The 19,625-nt window shown below is 47.7% G+C and overlaps 1 protein-coding gene across 2 annotated transcripts in view; it reads right to left on the bottom strand.

The window, feature by feature from the left end:
- LOC144170675 (uncharacterized) overlaps positions 1 to 19,625 on the bottom strand; it is a 218,072-nt gene that overhangs the window by 20,653 nt on the left and 177,794 nt on the right. For both annotated transcript variants that reach the window (XM_077700609.1, XM_077700610.1), the window contains one exon: positions 15,321 to 15,373. The gene's annotated coding sequence lies outside the window, so the exon portion shown is untranslated. The remainder of the gene's footprint in view (positions 1 to 15,320; positions 15,374 to 19,625) is intronic.

Below are 19,625 nucleotides of genomic sequence, written 5' to 3'. Positions count from 1 at the left end.
AGTTTAAAAAACCAAACCTATAACGATAAGCAGATGTAAGTACGTATAGAAACCTAATACGGCTAGCATAGTGCGCGTCAATACAACTCTCAGACATGCAAATTATATGGTTAGACGAGCGGTACAAAGCGTGAAAAAGGGGCGAAAAATACGTTCAGCCTTTCCGCGAGCACGTTGTCGAGGTGCTGAATGCATATCAGCAGATTCTTGCTACCGCCTAGGGCAGGGACATAGAAAGGCTTAGACACCCTGATGTTCTCCAAATGACTAGCAACCAGAACACCTGCGCAGTCAATGACGCCATGTTTCAGTTTATACAGAAACAGCCAAAGAGCCTTGGCCCTCCGGCAGTGTAACGGATGTGTTACAGCAAGTTGGAAAACTCAGTTTCACCGTCATATTTCCCTTTGCAGTAGCCTAGTTATGTTTTACTGGGGACAGCAATTTTGTTCACACTCGTTCAATGGCCGCTGGGTTAGAGCAGCAATAATAATAACAAAACTGAATTAATGGCCGACCGCATCAGCTTCTTCAACAAGCTTTCAGAGAGAACTACTATCTTGCAGTCACTAATGATAAAGGCCCGATGCTTCACCCGAAAATTGCCCATCCTGTTATACAAAACAAGTGGCAATAGAAAAAAAAAAGAAATTGTATAATACAGCTATCGAAGAATATTTGCGTCTCGTTACATAGACATTGCGGCAATAAAACAAAATGAAATAATTGAAATTGCTGCCTCTGTGCCGACGTGGCCCCTTAAAAAGCAAAAACAATCCTGACGAAAACTGGCCTCAGGGCACCCCGAACAAATGTCTGTAACCGATGGCCGAAAGAGAAAATCGAGCATGAGAATAAAGATGCGGGTTCGATATGGTGTCTTCGGGAAACATTTTAGCAGATTGCAGGACACGGACGAGATCGCATTTACAAGAAAACCACAAAACTGAGAACAAGGAACGGAAAAAAACATAAAGTAAAGCCCCTATGATGTAAAACACCGAACGTCCAACTTTAAAAATCGGAAAGAATATGAGAACGCATGTTACATATATATATATATATATATATATATATATATATATATATATATATATATATATATATATATATATATATATATATATATATATATATATATATATATATATATATATATATATATATATATATATATATATATATATATATATATATATATATATATATATATATATATATATATATATATATATATATATATATATATATATATATCACCCGACACACGACCGTAATCGTTTCCGGCCCCAACGACGCCGCTGGCTTCGGCGTCTAAAGTTACCCCATCAACAGCGAAGCGCAGGGGGACAGAAAGAGTGAAAGAGGCGCTACACCGGTTATATTAAATTCCCGCTTTACTTCATTGGTCTCTTTTTTCTCGCGGCTTGTTTGGGAAAGCGTCATTCCACATTCCCTCCGAAACGCGTTGCAATTTTCTTCGGAGCAGCGAAAGCTTCTTCCTTCGCCCTTTCGCAAAGCCAGTTTTCCTTTCTGACCCTCGTCGTCGTCGACGACGTGTTGTGAGCGCCGCAGCAACGCAGCGGGGTGCGTGTCTCCCGGTGTGATAGCGATGCCAAAACTTCGCGGGAAGCCGATAGATTTATTCCGGCTTCTGCGGTCGCCACGGCAGCGACCGACGGCTCGCCTATACGAAGATCCGCGCGCTCTCGAACGTGGCAGAAATTTTGCGAGCGTTTTTTGGAAAACTAACCGGACGCGCGGCGGATGCTTTCAATCGCCCTGGCTGACGATCGCGAAGCAGACTTTATTAGACGGCGCCGAAAGAAACAAACCCGCCCGCCCCGGATCAGGCCGTCATATCGCGTATCCCAAACATGGCCCAAATTTTGCCCGACACTAAGATGACAGGAGTTTGCCTCAGGGGCACGAGATAACGCCGAAGCAAACATGACACGCTGCTCCCACTCGTAAGGTCCTATGTTTCAGGCTATCGCTGTTTTCTTCATTCTCGCATCGCTTTAGATGTTAGGAAATTATTTATTTTCAAAGAAAGCCGCGAACCAGTAGCCACCACGTATTAAAAGTTGGCTTTCGGGATAGCTGATCTACCCAAAGGATTGATTGATTGTAGGGTTTAACGCGCCGACGCAACGCAGGCGATGAGGCGCGCCGTAGTGGAGGGCTCCGGATTAATTTTGACCAACGGGGGATCTTTAACGTGCGCCGAAACCTCGTACACACAGGCGTTTTTGCTTTTCGCCTCCATCAGTAAAGCGGCCGCCGCGGCCGGGAATCGAGCCCGCGACCCCGTGCTCAGCAGCGCAACCCCTTAGCCAATGGGCCATTGCGGCGGGTATGATTTTCATAAAGGAACAAGGCGCGACATTTCTTGTTTTATTATCTTTCTGCTGAAAAGTCCCAACGACACTTATTAAAATGCGGTAGCAAATGCACACTTAGCGGTATAGCGAAGCTTGGCCACTTTCCTATAGGCAAATGATCAAGATCCTCCTTTACTATAATACAGAGGGCAGTGACCTCAACAACATTTCTACGGTACCAAAAGAATACAGCTCAAAAACAAATGCATATATAAAGTGAATGGAAACCTTTACATTTTTTTTTTATTTCTCTCTCTATTTTGCCACCAGAAAATATTTTTAAACAGCCAGGCGACATTTAAATGCGCATTTAGTAATTAATATTCATGCTGCTTGAAGAAATAAGATGACCTTACAATTTTTCCCTACAGCTGTTCTTCGTACACGTTAGTGTGCGAAGAACAGCTTTCATTACAAGAGGACGCTGGTGTAGTAGAACTACCGGAAAAAGAACGTGATGAAGTTGGAAGTATTGGCGAGAGTTTCAAGTCACATGCACAAAACGTTTTGATAAATTGTGTCCTTAAGGCCTAAAATCTTCCCTAACCAAGTCAGACTCCTCGCCTGCCAGCGCTAAAGCTTTCATCACAGAGGGCTTTTCTTTTATTTATAGCCTCAATTTCGCACCTTCCACTGCCAGTTCAAGCATTCGTAAGTCGAAGAGGAGAAAAAGAAGAAAAAAAAAAGACCGTACAGACCAGACGTCGAGCCCTCCAGGTTTAGCGGCATGCCATTTTGAATTCCGCAACCACATGCGCGCAGGCCGTTTGGAAGCCCAGCTTTTCGATCGCCAGCAGTGTCGCGGTGAACGATGCGTAACAAATAAGAAGTCTATATTTCATATTGCATCCGTCCGTGGCACGGCATAGCAAACCGTTCATTTCGCCCTACCACTTTTACCCTCGTTTTATTTCTCCTACTTCATTTCTCGCGCGCAGGGAATGTAGAAGGAATGCAGAAAAAAATGTGAAAAACGCAGAAGCCTTGCACCACTCACAAAGCAGACATCGTGTACGTGGCGCAAACGTGTAAATAAAGAGTGCTAAAATGAAAAAAAGCCGCACGCCCGACGTCGGTATATTGGGCTTATTTATGTACAGGCCGCTACACCTTGGCGCTACGTTGCGGGAGCGCTCTGGGGTCCCCGGCGAAGCGCGGCCGGGCGGATTTTGCAGCGGGCTGCTCCCGACGACGAGCCGACAAGGCTCGCTTCAACGCGTGCGCAGCTCCTGCCGCAGGCAACGCAGCGCGCCAAGCGGGAGAGGGCATGATTTATGGAACGGCTCCCCCTGGCGTTAACTGTCGGCTTTATTGGCTTCGAAGAACTTGTTTCAGGAAGGCCGCTATTTGGTTGAAGGGGAATAAACAGAGGTGGTTGGGGCGAAAAAGAAAAAAATACGGGGGGGAGAAGAGGCGCTACGCTGTAAAACCCGCTCTCACCAGAGCGTTGGCGCGCAAGGTGGGTCGTTGGACGGCTAATGCCAACTTTCCTTCCACGCGTAAGCAAGATTTGTATCACATAATCGCTATCAACGCACATTGAGCCGGAGAGTGCTGCACTACCGCCCAGGACGCGTGAAGTTTTTCGCCTTGTTTTTCAGGAAGAGTAAATTTGGAGCTTGCCGTAAGATTTGTGGCAAGACCTGTCCCAGCCGGGCGTGTGTGTTCTGAATGCCGCCCGCGGTCAAACAGGAGGTGGAAACATATATCGGCGGTGTTTTAGCCGATTCATTCGAACAGCTGAATTGGCACCTCGAAGCCCAAGTACCAAACGCGGCTATAAGATAAAAACCAAACAGGAAGCGAAGCGTCGCTTAGTAGCGTACTAAAGAAACAGCAGAGAAGATAGACGGAAGAGTAACACGAAGTTGAAAGTGTCATTGAGCTCGAAGAGGCGTGCTAAGAAAGAAACACTACTACTGGGGAGAAGGTTGCTCGAGAACGGGCGTTTGTTAGCGGAAGCTTTAGGGTGACATTTCTCCGCAGTTGTAGGATTTCGCGTAATGCCGACGACTCGTCTTCGACGCCTCATGGAATGCGTTTGATTCTATGTCAATCTGATTCGCTTCCATCAGATTGATCTGTTTCCGAAGCGTGCGCTGCAAACCACCGCATTTATCCCTCCTCAACCCTGCCTAGCTCGCAACCGCCATCCACAGTAGGAGTAGTGGGCTTAAGATTGGACAGTCTGGTATGCGGCAAGTCAGGAGTTCGATGGGAAGGGGCAGCTGCATCCCGCTCCTACAATCATAAAGATTGATTCGCATTACAACCTGGATTATTCAAACCATTTCAAATCTATGTTTTGTTATTTTATTTTACGCTTGCCCCTCATTTTCCTTCTGTATAAATATATTGTAACGGAACACATCGGGGGACAATAACTCATGGCGCAATCAACCACCACCGACGACGACGAGGAGGATGTGGCGGGCGCGAGCTCTTTCATGGCCGCGTGTACATAGTTCATCCATGTAAATACATCGCTGCAACATCGTCCAATATTGTAGCGTAAGCTGCATTGGCCGAGGTTGAGCAGTTTCGCGTGGACCTTAGAATTGAGGAGCATGGGAGCATTGGAGCGAGGAGCATTGGATTGGATTGGCTTGGCCTGGATTGAATTTGGATTGGATTCGATTAAATTGGATTAGATTCCAATCCAATTGGAGTACGGGTGTTCAGCAGAGTATTGGTTTGGGCGAATTGGTACATGGCGACGTATCGAAGCGCAGCAAAGATGAGGACAGCAACACAGGAGACACACACAGCGCTCCGTGTGTCGTCTCCTGTGTTCCTGTCCTCGTCTTTGCTGCGCTTCGATACGTCAGTACGGGTGTGTAGAGAATTGGGTCTGCACATTCGCCGGTCTGCGCATTCCAGAGGAGTGACGCCATAGCCGCGGCAGACGCACTGGCGCCGGCGCGTGCCCAGCTATGCGCCTCCGTTGCGCAGTAGCCAAGTCTGACGGTGCGCCGGAGCCGCTTGATAGCCGTTTCGCGTGGCTCCTGGAGAGCCGTACTGCGCATGCGCAAGGAGCAGTGACTGGACTGGACTGGATTGGAAATTGTTTTAGCAGCAATAAGCATGATAATCAGCTAATCCTAAACAACCACGAAACCTAAGAATAACCAGCTGAACCTTAGCTCACGCTACGTGTATCCTGGCATAGCCGAGCTAAGCCACTGCTAATTTTCACTCTGATCTTTGCCTTGTCGCCACGTGGCAATACCTTCATTCCTATTGCCCACGTAACGTTCCCTTTCTCGCTCCTTCTCTCCTTTGTTACCATGCCCCATGCTCTAGTAACCTTCCCTCAAATGATGTCTATCGTTCCAAAGTTTGTTGCCAGTGTGTTTTCTAACAACCGCCAGCGTCGTCGTAAACAATGCCCTGGCTTTCGCAACTCGAAACATTCGTGCCTCCGTAAACGTTCGGATGAAAATTCAGATGATACAGTCAGACTTTTTTTTTCCCCTCGCCACCAAGTGCAACTCGGATCGTCCGCTATTTTCGAGAAAAGGAGGAGTCGACACACCCTAAATAGGATGACGCAAACGACTCATGCCACCTCAAAAGGCTCCCGTTTTGCGTTCCAAGCAAACACCAGCAGGTAACTGCGGCAGCATGACCGCGTTCGTTTTTGTTCCTACATAAAGCAAGATATCCCAAAACTCAACGGACACGCGCGCTTTTGCTTTTTATCGTCCTGCGAGCTTTACTGTGCCTCCCTGGCCACAATATAAAGGCTCGGAGCCTGAAAGCTTCCCCGTGTTTGCCTTTCATTATACCTGCACGGAACTTGGGAATTTTTACTCTTGCTTCGCTCACGGCGGCCGAATTGAGAGGCGAGTCGTTAGTCCCCGGAGTTTCGGAGCAAAGCCAAAAGACAAACAGGCAAGGAAGCGGCAACAGGCCTCGCGTTCGTTTCGTTGGGGCAAGGCGACTGTCGCTCTCCCGCTGGGGGAACGGCGCGGGCTGAAAATCATTGAATAAACAAGAAACACACGCGCTCGCAGTAGAAGGCTCGCGGCGACGACCAAAAGGCAGCACAAAAGGCCCGGGAGGCGCGCTTTTCACCGGTGAAAAGCGAGCCGATCAGCTTTCGTTCATTAGCCCGAATTAAGAGCACAAAATCCCTTCAGCGAGCCCTGCAAGCGAAGAAGCAAGCGAGGAGGGGGAGAAGGAGGTTGCCTGAGGAGAGGACGCAAATGGCAAGCTAAGCTGCAGCTAATGGCGAACCAAAAAACGAGACTGTGAGAGTAAACCATAAAGTACGCGCCGCGCTATGAGATCACCGGGACGGAACACCGCTGAGAGCTAAACCCCGGGGCCCCTTCGCCTCGACGCGAGTGGCGCACCGGGCGCTACGTTGCGTCTCGCAGTAGTTCAGTGCAGCGGGAAACGTACTCAAGAGAACAGCGCCGGCTCGATGCACCTTCGCACGCGGTCGCACACTCACCCAGCCGTAGCAACTTCGGCTATTTTCGAGTCGAGCTCCTGAGACCATTTGAAAATTTTCACAGGCTTCGCAGCAGGAGCAGCGTCAAGTCTGCAACGTACGCAGTGGCATTGCGAGTCTTGCCGTTCCTTGCACAGGAGCCTCACACAGTTAGCGCACTGAAGACCCAAGTCTAGGCAGGTCGTAATAGTTACCTTGACACACACCGTCCTAACACTAGCTTAGATGTGCTGACTGCAGAGATGCCTTCTGTGCCTTCGTGGACACAGCACTTCTACTACTCGGCCACTCTTCCCTGCCCTCCCTCACCTAATAGTCTTACAACAACAAAATATAATAATAATAATAATCAATCAATCAATCAATCAATCAATCAATCATTTATTTGCGTGCCCAGGAACAGCCGGGGTCGGCCTTTGTGCTGGCGCACGGAAACAGAAACACACGAAACATAATGTACACATCTTTCAAATACAAAATAAAATACAAAATACAAAAAAAACGAAAGGATAGCTTATGTTGAAGTTACGGAATGAAAGTCATTTGAGTGCATGAACTCAAGGATAAAAGACAAATGCAGAATAACAAAAGTTGGCAGTTACGCCAATACAAACTCACAGACATGTTTGCGAAACAGAGTAGGGCAATCATGAAATATATCAAGGTAATCCGAGTACCGATTGTACGTGCATTGCAGTCGGCACACAGGGCACAAGACACGCAGACAATTGGGGTTGCAAAAGGTATCATGTTTCCTGGTCCACTTTAGCGGCACATAAAGACGAACATGCTGTAGCAGCTCACCACAAGACACTATGCCGTGCATAATTTTAAAGAGGAAGAGAACATCAGCCTTGTTCCGCCTGGAAGTTAAGCATGATAGCGTCAATGAAGAGGGCGATCCAGGGTTATAATTACTACTATCGCCAAAGCGATGGTTGAAGATAGATATAAACTTATTTTGGACCCTTTCTACAAGCTTACGGTTTGTTTTGCTCGTGCTGTTCCAGACAACAGATGCATATTCAAGCTGAGGACGACATATAGTTGTGTAGAGCTTCAGAAGAGAAATCGGCTCCTTGAACTCCTTGGACACGCGACAGACAACGCCAAGCGATCGTAGAGCTCTTCGAGTAATTACCTGAATATGTGGAGAGAAGCTCAGTTTACTGTCGAAAGTGACGCCTAGGTCATTAACCTCTACCACACGTGGGAGTAATTCACCGTTGATGTTATAGGGAAACAAGATGTTGTCAGTCTTTCTTGTGTATGTCATTACCTTAGTTTTAGATGTATTAATGAGGAGTTTGTTGCATGAGCACCAATGCGAGAAGGACGAGATTGCTTTCTGGAGAGCGGAACAGCTGGCAGAGTTGGAAACAGATTTAAATATTTTTACATCATCGGCGTATAAAAGAAAATTACAATCATTAAATATTGTCGCGACATCATTTATAAAGATTGAGAAGAGAAGTGGCCCGAGAACTGAGCCCTGAGGGACACCACTGGTGACCTCATAGGAAAGAGAAGACTGTCCATTTACATGCACGAAACATGACCTATCACATAGATAATTGCATATAAGAGATATCAGGGATGGTTGTATATCAAGCTCAGATAGTTTTAATAATAATAATAATAATAATAATAATAATAATAATAATAATAATAATAATAATAATAATAATAATAATAATAATAAACTTAAGCTAATCTTTTGGCTAGTGCGGCGAGAAGTGGCGTTTTACGTACTACTCCGTGAAGACATCCGCTGTTAGGTTCGCTAGGAAGGCCATGAATTACGAAGAAAAAATCTTTGCAGTGGGGCTAAGTTTCGAAAAGCAGGAAGTTTTATGTGTGTGTTTCGCCTACGTTATAAACACTGCTGCGGCAGCCGACCGACCATCGAGACCACGCCGAGCGCTTAGCAGGAAAAAAAACCCTTCATCCAGTAACGCCTCGGCGCGTACGCCGGAGATAAGGCTAAAGGCCCAACCACATGCACGCGTAAAATCGACGTACTCGCGCAACGACGTACGCCTACGGCGACATCTTTGCGCCGACCGACGACGTCGGAGAGGGCGAGTAACCACATATCGGCGCAACGCGCGCGTAAACCAATGCGCCGCGCAGTGTGGCTCGACTACTCCGGACTCAGCTTTGTGGCGACCAGTTCAAGTACATATTTACTCAAATGAAACAAATAATGCCTATTCTGACAAAAATACGTATGTTTAATACAGAAACAACTAAAACAGTTCTTGGGACATTAAAAAACGTTAAGGATTAGTATGCATACTTGGCAGGCACAAAACCCTCCGCTACATATGGCGTAAACTGCCTTGCTCCCATAGTTGCTCGTTGCTTCGCGTTTTTTTATCCGGTTGTTTGGTCCCCGTATTTTACAAATTACTTCGTTTTATCGCATAATTAATAGTGAAGTTAGCTTATTTATCAATTCCCTGTCTTGTTATGCGACCTGAACGCCGATAACATCACCGCCAGAGGTGTACGTCAACACCGTACGCCCGAAAGTTTGCGTCGATATCTGGCGGGCTCTGACTTCGGCGTAACAAGCGCGTACCAATGCATTCGGCGTACGCCGGAGTACGCCGGTTCCTTACGCGCTTACGCCGGTTTACGTCGTTGCGCGAGTACGCCGGTTTTACGCGTGCATGTGGTTGGGCCTTAACGCGATGCATAGTACCTACAAGCAGACGCAAAAGCACGCATTTCTCGGAAGAGCGAGGGCTGCATCGCGGCACGTTGAGGCTCTCGTGCAGTGACGCGCGACAGTGGGGAGAGCGTACCAAGTAGCCGGCCAAAATAAACGGGAACCAGGCGACCGGCCGGCCGGAGAAATAAACGAGGGGTTCGTTGACCAGCACATCCAGAAAGAAAAAGAACGCGATTTCACCGAAACGCTTCAAAGAAAGTGGGGAACAAGAAATAAGATGGCCTGACTGTGGTGCCCGTGCAAGAAGGGTAAAGGCGAAGCCATCGTAGCTGGAGCTCTGCGATGAAACCGAGGGGGACCGGAAAAAGTACAACAACGGGGACTTTGGCAACAAGATCGCGAACCTCGCGAATAGATACGGGGGAGTGAGAGAGGGGAGCGAGGGAAAGGGAGAAGAGCCCGCCTCCGAGGCAAGCTGAGCGCCCCGCGGGAGGACGTGGGGACCGTTTATCCAAATCACGTTAGGCCGAAATTAAGTTGTCTTCCTGCGTTCCGCGCGGCTGGGTCAAAGGGCAGCACTTTGCTTTGTTATTCACAAACTCCTCCCCAGGAGAGGCGCGGCCGCGGCTGAGAGCTTTTGTGCGCGTCCACGGAAGCCCGAAAATGAGGCATCTTTCGCCAAGGCGCACCAAGGCCGGGTTGGGTGGACCCGCAAAGCCACTTTAGTTTTCTGAAGGATTTGACGGCTGATCTGTTTACTTCTTAATTTTAGAAAAAGGGTTAGGGTGGAGAGATTGTGTTGAAACAATGTTTCCTTAGTCCACCACAGCTGGTAAAACAAGAGATCAAATCGCAGAAGAAAGTTGAAAAAAAAAAAGAAACGTTGTTAAATTTTATATTACCTACGCACCATTCGTCGATCACTTCAATTGAATTTCAATTCGTGTTTGTTAGCATACATAAACTGCATTCTGAAGGGGTTCCCGGGCTAAGCGCTGATTACGAACAGTCTGACAGGGCGGTGAACCTTAACTTAATTACGATTTCCCACTACCAAAGGATGGTTACAATAAATTAAATACGTAAGCATTTCTCAGGACACAGTTCACACAAGAGCTGAAACATTGCGTCCTCACATCGTAGGAACAAAAAATGCAAGAAGAAATAGTTCTACACTCACAGGGACAAATTAAAAACAAACTATTTTAGCCTCGGCTGAATGCATCGAAGAGCTATCGCTCCAGTGCAAACACAACGGATAATTCGCATGCAGACCGTTTCCGTTACCTATTATCCTCAAGGTGCACGCCGTTACCACGTGGTACTAAACCCCCTACTTCAGCGCAACTTTTTTTTTCAGCCCAACCTTCATACCAATGTAATTTCAGTGAACGTACAAGTACGGTGGAACAACACGCAAGCCTTACAACATTTTCGACGCGCACTGTTCTGCCACGATAAGTGATGTCTTTACAAGAAAGTGGATCATTTCGCAGACAGCTGCTGTGAAGCTCGTAACGGAATGCAACACCGGTGATGGCGAACACGTGAAAAAACACCCGCGCAGTCATTCGCGTAGCACATTAACAGCCCTGTACCTCCAATCTTTTTCTAACGCTTAAGAGAGCGAAATAAATGGATCATTCTGCTTTAAAACTATTCCCTTCAGTTCAATTTTTGAGAAGCTGCTCCGCTAATGTCATTTCATTTACTGGGCTAACGATGACATCAGTGTACCACATCAGTGGGTTTCCGAATGGTGACAGTCTTTCTGCTTCGCCCTTGGAGCGATTGACTGCACCACGCGTCTCTCAGAAGTTCCCCCACCCCAGGACTCCTGCATTCTTCCATACGTAGACGCAAGCGATTCGCCACTTGTTAGGGACTTAAGCACGTCGGCTAACTCAAGAATGACGCCGCTGCAGCATAACGGCAGCAGCTAGAGACTCCCGCAGAGTCGCGGCGTCGTTGACTCAACTGGGCGCGATCGGTTGAAGTCCAGGCGGCCGCGAGCAGCCGGCGGTGACGGTATACCACGCCCACGCAAAACGGCGCGCTTACATCGACAAGCCCATCCGCATAGCTGATAAACAAGAGGCCCTCCTCTCGAACGCAGGCGCCGGAGTATCGGCCTCGGCATGCCCGCATGGAGGACGGCGTTTATAAATACACGGCGATGGAAGCAAGAGGCAATCCTCCGGACGGCCGCAGGCTGCAGATGCTGCCGACTGTCTCGTGATGCTGGCCAGATATGCAGTCGATGCTTCGCTGATTAAGAACGGGATCACAGCGGACGCTTCTTCGAAAAGGGGAGGACGCTACCGTGGATGGGACCGGGAGCTTGCATGGCTTTGATATGTTGCACACGTGGCTTAGAATGGGGGTGCAAAACCGTTCGCAATGCCGACGAAACGCTTCCATACTTGCTACAACGGCGCAACCAAAGTGACGCTGGCCACTTTGAACTGTCAGACATTGAGTGATTCATCACCGCTTGCCCGGTGCCCAATTACGCGCATCTACACGATCTCTTTTCCGACCGGAGTTCCCGCGTAATATCAGACGATGGTGAACTCCGCACTCGCTCACGGAGTTAAAAATGGATATTTCGGAAGACCGGTATGAATTCGATGGCTTACACTCGCCACAGCAAATTTTATGCAGGACTCGTAATAGTATTTGCTGTATGCCGAACACGGCATAGCATGGCAACACAAGAACGCTAAATACGTCTATAAAGAGCTCAGCTCAGTTTGCCGTCCAAGAAATGTTAAAGATGATGATGAACAAACGTTTATTGTAGAGCAAGGGGGTAGGGGAAGAGGGTGTGGTCAGCCTCTTATGTGCAGGAGGCCGCGAGAGGAAAGAAAAGTTTTATTTTTTACGCACAGATTATGCCTGCCTGCCTGTGTACAGCGCGAGTCCCATACAGTACACGTTAAAATATAACAAGATAACCGTTCATTAGGAAGCAGCTTTATCACCCTTTTTGTCTTTATTCAACAAACTGGCACTCTAAAGTTTTTACAAAGTCAGCCCCATGGCATCTAAAAGAACAATAAAGACAACCGCAAAGAAAGGAACACAAAACCAAGTGCAGCGTTGCATTCCCGTCAAAGATATTCAGCGAAGATCAGAACGCGCGGCTTTCGCCATAGGTTTCACATAGCTTCGGACTGGCAAGCAAATACTGCACTCTCGAAACAGCGCCGCACGTGCGAAGGACACCCGAGATGCTGCGTTCGGTGTTAGGCCCTTACGTAATAAAACCAGCTCGAAAACAGGCGCTGTTAAGAGGAGCTCGAAGCGCGGAAAATAGTCCCGTGAAATTGCTGACCCGACCTCCCGTCAAAGTTGTAAAGGCTTTGCAGTTGGTAATCCGCTTTCCCGTCCCTAGCCGCGAAGGCCGGGACCGAGCACGAGCGAACAAGAGAATCCCTAGAACAGTGCTCAGGCAAGCGCAAAAAAGTCCCCATACCCTGTGCACGCCATTGGTATGTATGTATATATCTTTTTCAAGCATCGAAAGCGGATGGAAGAGCACCCCTTGGCCCTCAGCGAGCAGTACATAGTCATCCTGTTGTTTGGTGCCGTCCTCCCGAGCAGCGAAGATCGAGTTCCTCTTTAAAGTTTTGTCGATCCAGAACATCGAAGCACCCATGTGGGTTTTGGCTTCTGCATTATAAAGAGTCTGATCGAATGACCGGAACAAACTTTCTTTCTAATCAGTGGCTGCAGTTTCCACCCGCCCCCGCACGAAATAAAAGCACGAAGTCATGGCTCTCTGTGGTCGTGCGGATGGTTCCATGTCCGGGGGCGGAAAATTTTTAAACCTAACGTCACAAAAAGAACATTCGCGAGTTCAGGCAGTGGCGAAAAGAAAACAAAGTGGTCATCAGTGGAAGCTGAAATTCAAACTGCGGGGCTATACTCGGACAAGTTTTATTTCGACAATATGCTGTTTCATACTTTCGCCTGACTCTGTCGCGATTTTTTTTTTACTATTATATAGACCGTTACGTCTTAGTAATACTCAATACGGCAAAATCAGAGGCTGCAGCAAAGCTACTGCCGTTACGGCCGTTGAAGGGTTTTTCCTTCCAAAAGAAAGATTCCGCAGATATGAGCAAAGTCGAGCAGTAGTCGAAAAGTGCCATAACCCGAAGAAACGGAGTCGTGCAAATATATATATGCAAATTTGCAACAAAACAAATAGGGGGGGGGGTCATTCATTTTATACGTTTCAAAACAAAACAAGGTAAAACCTGTTGACAACCGAGTTCATGAAACCAAAATTACGTGATCCGTCATTTTTTTTCAGGCGAGCGAAGATTGCTGCTGAGTCTGGTTACAGAACAAGTCACGATAACCCGGGAGATCGCATTAGAAGGCCGCAGACAGCAGGCTCGCTCTTTGTAGAACGCCTACTGATAGTTGTAGCGTTTTCTCCGACGCGACCACGTTTATCGATGTTGGTTCCCATCCCGGCACATAGCAGTCTCTCGTCATCGCCTTGCTGAGCGTTTTCTTTCTTTATTATTTTTTTTTTTCTTTTTCTTTTTCCACCCTCGCCGAGTCGCAGATGAAACGCGAACTAGCGGTTCGAGCGGTCCAGGCTACGAACGCTGTCTTCGCTTCGGTGCTCCTTCAGCTCATCGACAACGTCTGAATTTTTATTATCTTTTGCGCACAGTTCTCGTGTCATGAACGCATATCGGGGGCTACATCAGGGAAGCTCTGTATTGTAAAATCTTCGCGAGGGCAGCAGGATTTCATGAGGAGTTTTTCTTCCTTGGCGGGATCACTATTATGCGTCCGCGGCTGTTCCGCTTCGCTTGCGGAGATCGAGCATTTTCTGTCTTTGTAGAGCCGCTCCATATCGCTCCTCGTGCGCTGTTTTCGCGTGTTCGTTCGACTGGAAAAAAAATCGCCAAAAACTATATACGATAGATAATGACGCAGCACCACTCAGACGGAATGCACTTCGCTGCCTTCTACGACAAATTCAGACTTTAAACTTTGAATTCGAAGCCGAAAACGTTTTCTGGAGCGAAGCGGTTTCTATATGGTTTTGGGGATTTTTCGTGTCGGTCAACAAATTGGCAGGAGAAAACCCCAGTTTTATCGCGAATGCTCAGCAGAAAACGGCTGTAACTGTCGTTTTATCAGAACTTTCCAAATACAATTGAGTGACAATTAGCCGCTAAGACGACTCTATCGTTGCTCTGAGCTTCGTTCACTAGTCATAATTAGTTCGCAGTGAACATTTAACCGCTACAGAATTCCCGTCTGCTGTAAATTGCATCTAGGGGGCGAGCATGGTTACAGAAAACAGCTGTAACTCTATTTGTATCGAAAATTTGCCCGCAAAAATTATACAACTGGCCGCCTGGACGACTTTATAAATACCAACGAGTTCCACTTGCTTGCAATAGATAGTTTGCAGTGAAGTTGTAAGCGATTCCCGCCTTCTGTCGTTGCATGGGCTTCTGCGGGAATCCGTGTTTTGTCGGATAGGATAAAAATATATTCCTCCCAAGTTTCATCAAGGATAATCAAAGCTACAGTCCCTACCTTTACCGCAGAGAGAAAAATAAATACGTGTACATTCTCTAACCTCGTGTGTGATGTTTGTCTGATACAGCTTCGCTAGTAATTCGCCTCCACAGCACGCAATGCCTTTTAATTTTCTATTTGTCTCTTATTCGTTTTTTTGGTGAATTGTTTCGTTTCGTTCTCGTAATATTGAGCAGTTGAAAACGTCAATGCACTACGCTTAGATAGTGCAGAATCTACTTACCGAAATGATATTTTGCGAGCAAAATTGGAGGCCCCACTTGCCCCCAAGGTCATCTGTTAAAGAAGAAACAGGAGAAGGGTGGTATGAAGAATTGCGACTCAAGAAAAAGCTATACAATCAAGGACATCTCCAACGTAGTGTTTAGGCAGCAAAGTGGCAGACATTGTTTTAAGTACGCATACTGCAAACTGTTGCCCAAAACATTGCAAAATTAACATCTCGTGCACTATTCGTCGCAGGAAATACCGTATTTGCACGATTATAACACGACCCCGATTGTAACGCGCATGTAAAATTACGTTAAAAATTTTGAACAAAATAATTTCACGCCGATTCTATCACGAAGATGTAAAAGTCATATATGGCACCACGTACCTGGCAGGAGTCGTTTTATTTGACGCACGCAAATGTACCAGCGTAAATACATTGTGCTTCATAAACTTGCTTATCCAGCTCCTGCTGCCACTACAACTAAAGCGGGGATCATTGAAAGCTTATTTCGGTTTTGAGCCATATTGTAACGCGCACGCAAATTTTAAGGCTACTTTTAGCGAAAAAGGGTGCGCGTTAGAATCGTGCAAATGCGGTAATGCGAATAATACATGGCGATGCATGCATTTTTCCATGGAACGAACCTTGGCGCCACTAGCATTTTATAAATAAGCTTTCATCATCGCGACAAGATAGCCGATACTGAAGTGCCATTGGTAAAATAATTGGTAGAACATGGATTTGTACAATTGGCGATCAACGTACTGGTGGCTGCGCAACCCACCGTGGAGAGATACGCTTCCCTGCCACAGCAATTCTCACACGCACTGCTGATACAGAGTGGAATCAATGCGGTGCGCCAACCGAGAATGAGTAATTGGAGCGTCAGCTAGCGGCTGCCGGCCCTAAACCTTTCTCTATGAAAAGAACATCATATAAATCCCAACCTCCTATGCGTCCAACCTATCCACACACATCCCCACACAACGTTTTCAAGCAAGTTTTCGCAAGCAGGGAAAGCCCGAATAGTGAGCCGTGCAGGCGCACGCTCGTCCATGCAGAAAGAAGACATGATAAAGATGCGAGCGCTGACAAACGACTCGCGACGGGAACAAATGACAGCGGTATACGAGAGAGAGAGAGCGACGAAAATTGTAGGACATTTACCGCCGCTTTCTGCCCGCGCAGGCTTCATACCCAGAATCTGCATACGGGAACATCAGGAGGCCATCGTCGACGCTCTCAGCGAGCCGTTATTACCCCCTTCTTTTCTTACCCAGGTGCATTGAAAAGACAATAAGGTCACGAACAGAGCGGCAACGGCAGCAGCGCTCGAAATTCTTATAAAGTATACCTACGCTCCCCCTTCCCCCCGCCCCTTCCGAAACTCCCATTTCCGGCTTCGAGCTCGTTCAGCGTCGCCCCTTTAAGGGCTCTTCCGCATTTTTATTCGTATTCTTATTGCCGCCCCGCGCCGTTTTACACGCTGCCGTGAGTGTAGAACTAGCGACCTCCTGTTCGGCGCTCATCCTCAAGACGGTTATTTCCCCACGAACGATGGCGCGCTGCGCGAACAATACTTCGGCCGGGGACGCTTTTTCATCGATGATTTATAGGAGTTCGGTGGCGACGCCGAGGAGGTCAGAATAGGGCTTCGGGGGAACTAGAGATGGGCGCCACGGCAGCGAGGGAAAACTTTTTCACGCTCTCAACGCGCCCGGCGCGGTTTATTATGCACGAGCACGAGCCACCGCGCACGCGCGTGGCGTTGTTGCGAGGGCTCGCGAGGCGGCGCCGAAAGAGGCTGCCTTGTAGTCCTCCCATGTAACACGGGCTGGAGCGGGGCCATGCGCGTGCGAGACAAAACAAGGCTTCTATGGGCGCCAGGCACGCGACGAACCTAAGAGCGCTGTAACGAGCTGGGAGGGGAACCGCCGGCAATTAATCTAGATCCGGCCGCTGATTCTGCGCACGGGCCGCTGCAATTCCGGGCAGCGTTGCTGGAGGCTTTGGAGTGAGAGCAGGACGGTGAATGCGAAGACAGGTTCACTCGCACGTTCGGTATTATCAGCCGGATAGCCCTGAAAGACCTGGGAAAAGATATTGTTTCCCCAGTGTCATATGCCTGAGCTTTAAAGGGACCCTTCAACAGATTTTTCAACTTTTTTTCCAAATCTTAAATGCTCTCAGAACGTAGTCAACAAACGCATCCAGTACTTAGAATAGAGGGTCACAAAGCAGCTCAACTAAAAGTTACTGCTCTATACCCGCCAATAACTTCGAAACCTGCTCAAATGATTTTTCTCTTTCCTCGGTATTGACGTTCGTCGAGCGCTCCAATTACGTCATTACAGCGACGTAGCGGCTATTGGCTGTTACTTTTCTGCTGCAGCAATAAATGCATTAGATAGCCAATTTAGAAAGAAAAAAAAAAGCTCAAAGCAAAGCAGAAACGGAAGGAGGATAGTTCTGCTGCGACGAGCAAATCACGCACTGCCACTCCTTGGTGTTGATACCTATAGTTTTGACAATGCTTCCAGATGCGAAGGAAAGAGTGAAAGCTTTTATCCCAAGTGTTGCAAAGTCGTTTTGACGAATCCTGACAAACGGTGCACCCAAATTAAAGAGCACCTTAAATATCACGCGGCTGCAATTCCCCTTTGTAACAAAGTTGAAATTCAAATTGCGGTTTAACGCCAAGAAACTATCCCCTGGGATATGAGGCGCGCCGTAGTTAATTCACGCCGCCTGGGGATACATAACGTGCGCCGAAGTCCCTACGCACGCACCGCACAGTAACGTTCCCGCATTTTACAGTACTGCACGAAATTAGTGAAAATGGGGCTCGCCATGTGAAAGATATGCTCTGGGTAATAATGCCAAGGAGCAATATATATGCGTCACGTAGCGCCACTCCAAGGGACATTAGCGCCCATGCGGTTCCTCTGGGTCCTTTTGCCACCACGACACAATGCTCGCGTGTGTTCCCAATTCTAAATGAACACGTTTCTGCGGGCCACCGGCCATGATCAGCCAGCGGCCTCCGATCTAAGTCCACGCTGCACTTGCACTTCGTTGTGCGCCTGTATAATTAGACACTCATACGTCGGCGAGGCTGGCACTAAAGCAGATCAGCATCTCGTAACAATTGGAGCCCCCGCATTTATTCATGTGTTTCAATCTGATTACTGAAGATTGAAAACACCGCGTTTTTTTGAGAGAGAACAAAAATTATGGGATGACTTAAATCACTCCCTCAAGAATTGCCCAGCCACCGTTACTTGATGTGAGACTACATGACATTGTCTTCGTACTCATTCGTTGTATATGAATGAATGAATGAATGAATGAATGAATGAATGAATGAATGAATGAATGAATGAATGAATGAATTTTAATTAGTGCTATTGTATAAGGACGACACTTACGCTAAAACTTTTTACGTCACTGAAGATTTTATGAAAATGCGTAGTTATTTCCAACTTGCGCGCCTAGCGATTTCACAGTCAAACTTCAGCGCTCCACATTTCCTTCGCTATGTCATTATCCCACAAATATCGATTAGCGCAGCCATAGCGCGTCCTTACCCTTGGCCATAGCAAAAAGGCGCAGCGGTCGGGCTTAAGTTAATTAGGCGAAAAATGAAGGCCGTGCGCGGCGAATCTCCGGCAACAGCTTGCTGCAACAAAGCCTGTCGTAGAGTTTCCAATTTTGCTCCCCTTCCCATAAATATGTGACACGGGTAACTTTTGGCTTTCGCCTCCGATCAGGGGCTAAGTTGACGAGGCGAAGCGGCCGGAGCGCGATCTCCGATAGGGCAGCCCCAGACGGGGGCAGGGATTTATCTCCGGCTACGGGGTTATTAATTAGTCTCCTTCCACGGTGACATCGCATCGCCAACGGAGGCACAACGCACGGAGGGGAGGGAACGTTGCGAAAAAGGAGGCCTTGGCGGGCGACGCCATACATTATCGGTCAGGCATGACAAATTACAAGACGCAGTGTTCCGACGTCACGCTTCAGTGAAGGGGAGCTTAAGTAGCCTGATATTTCAGTTCCGGCACTCTGTGATCCCAAAACTCGGAAGCCGCGATCGAAGCATGGCGTGATACGAGCCAGAGCGCGGTCTAATAAACACTCTGCGTGCTCCGCCGACGTGCGTTGGTCAACCTAACCAAAACGAGCGGGGTCAGTGGAAAAGACCGATAATATTGGAATCGGGCGCCGGTATCCTTTTGGTTGCGCGATAGGCTACGCGTAATCTGGACGGATGTAGCAACACTGGAACCGTATCGGGTGGGTCGCTCTATCTAC

The sequence above is a fragment of the Haemaphysalis longicornis genome, unplaced genomic scaffold (assembly GCF_048455015.1).
Source record: "Haemaphysalis longicornis isolate Haplotype H1 unplaced genomic scaffold, Haemaphysalis longicornis Haplotype H1 scaffold_2, whole genome shotgun sequence".
Taxonomy (NCBI): domain Eukaryota; kingdom Metazoa; phylum Arthropoda; class Arachnida; order Ixodida; family Ixodidae; genus Haemaphysalis; species Haemaphysalis longicornis.
Note: the sequence above shows the minus strand (reverse complement) of the source record. Positions and strands in the feature narration are given on the sequence as shown.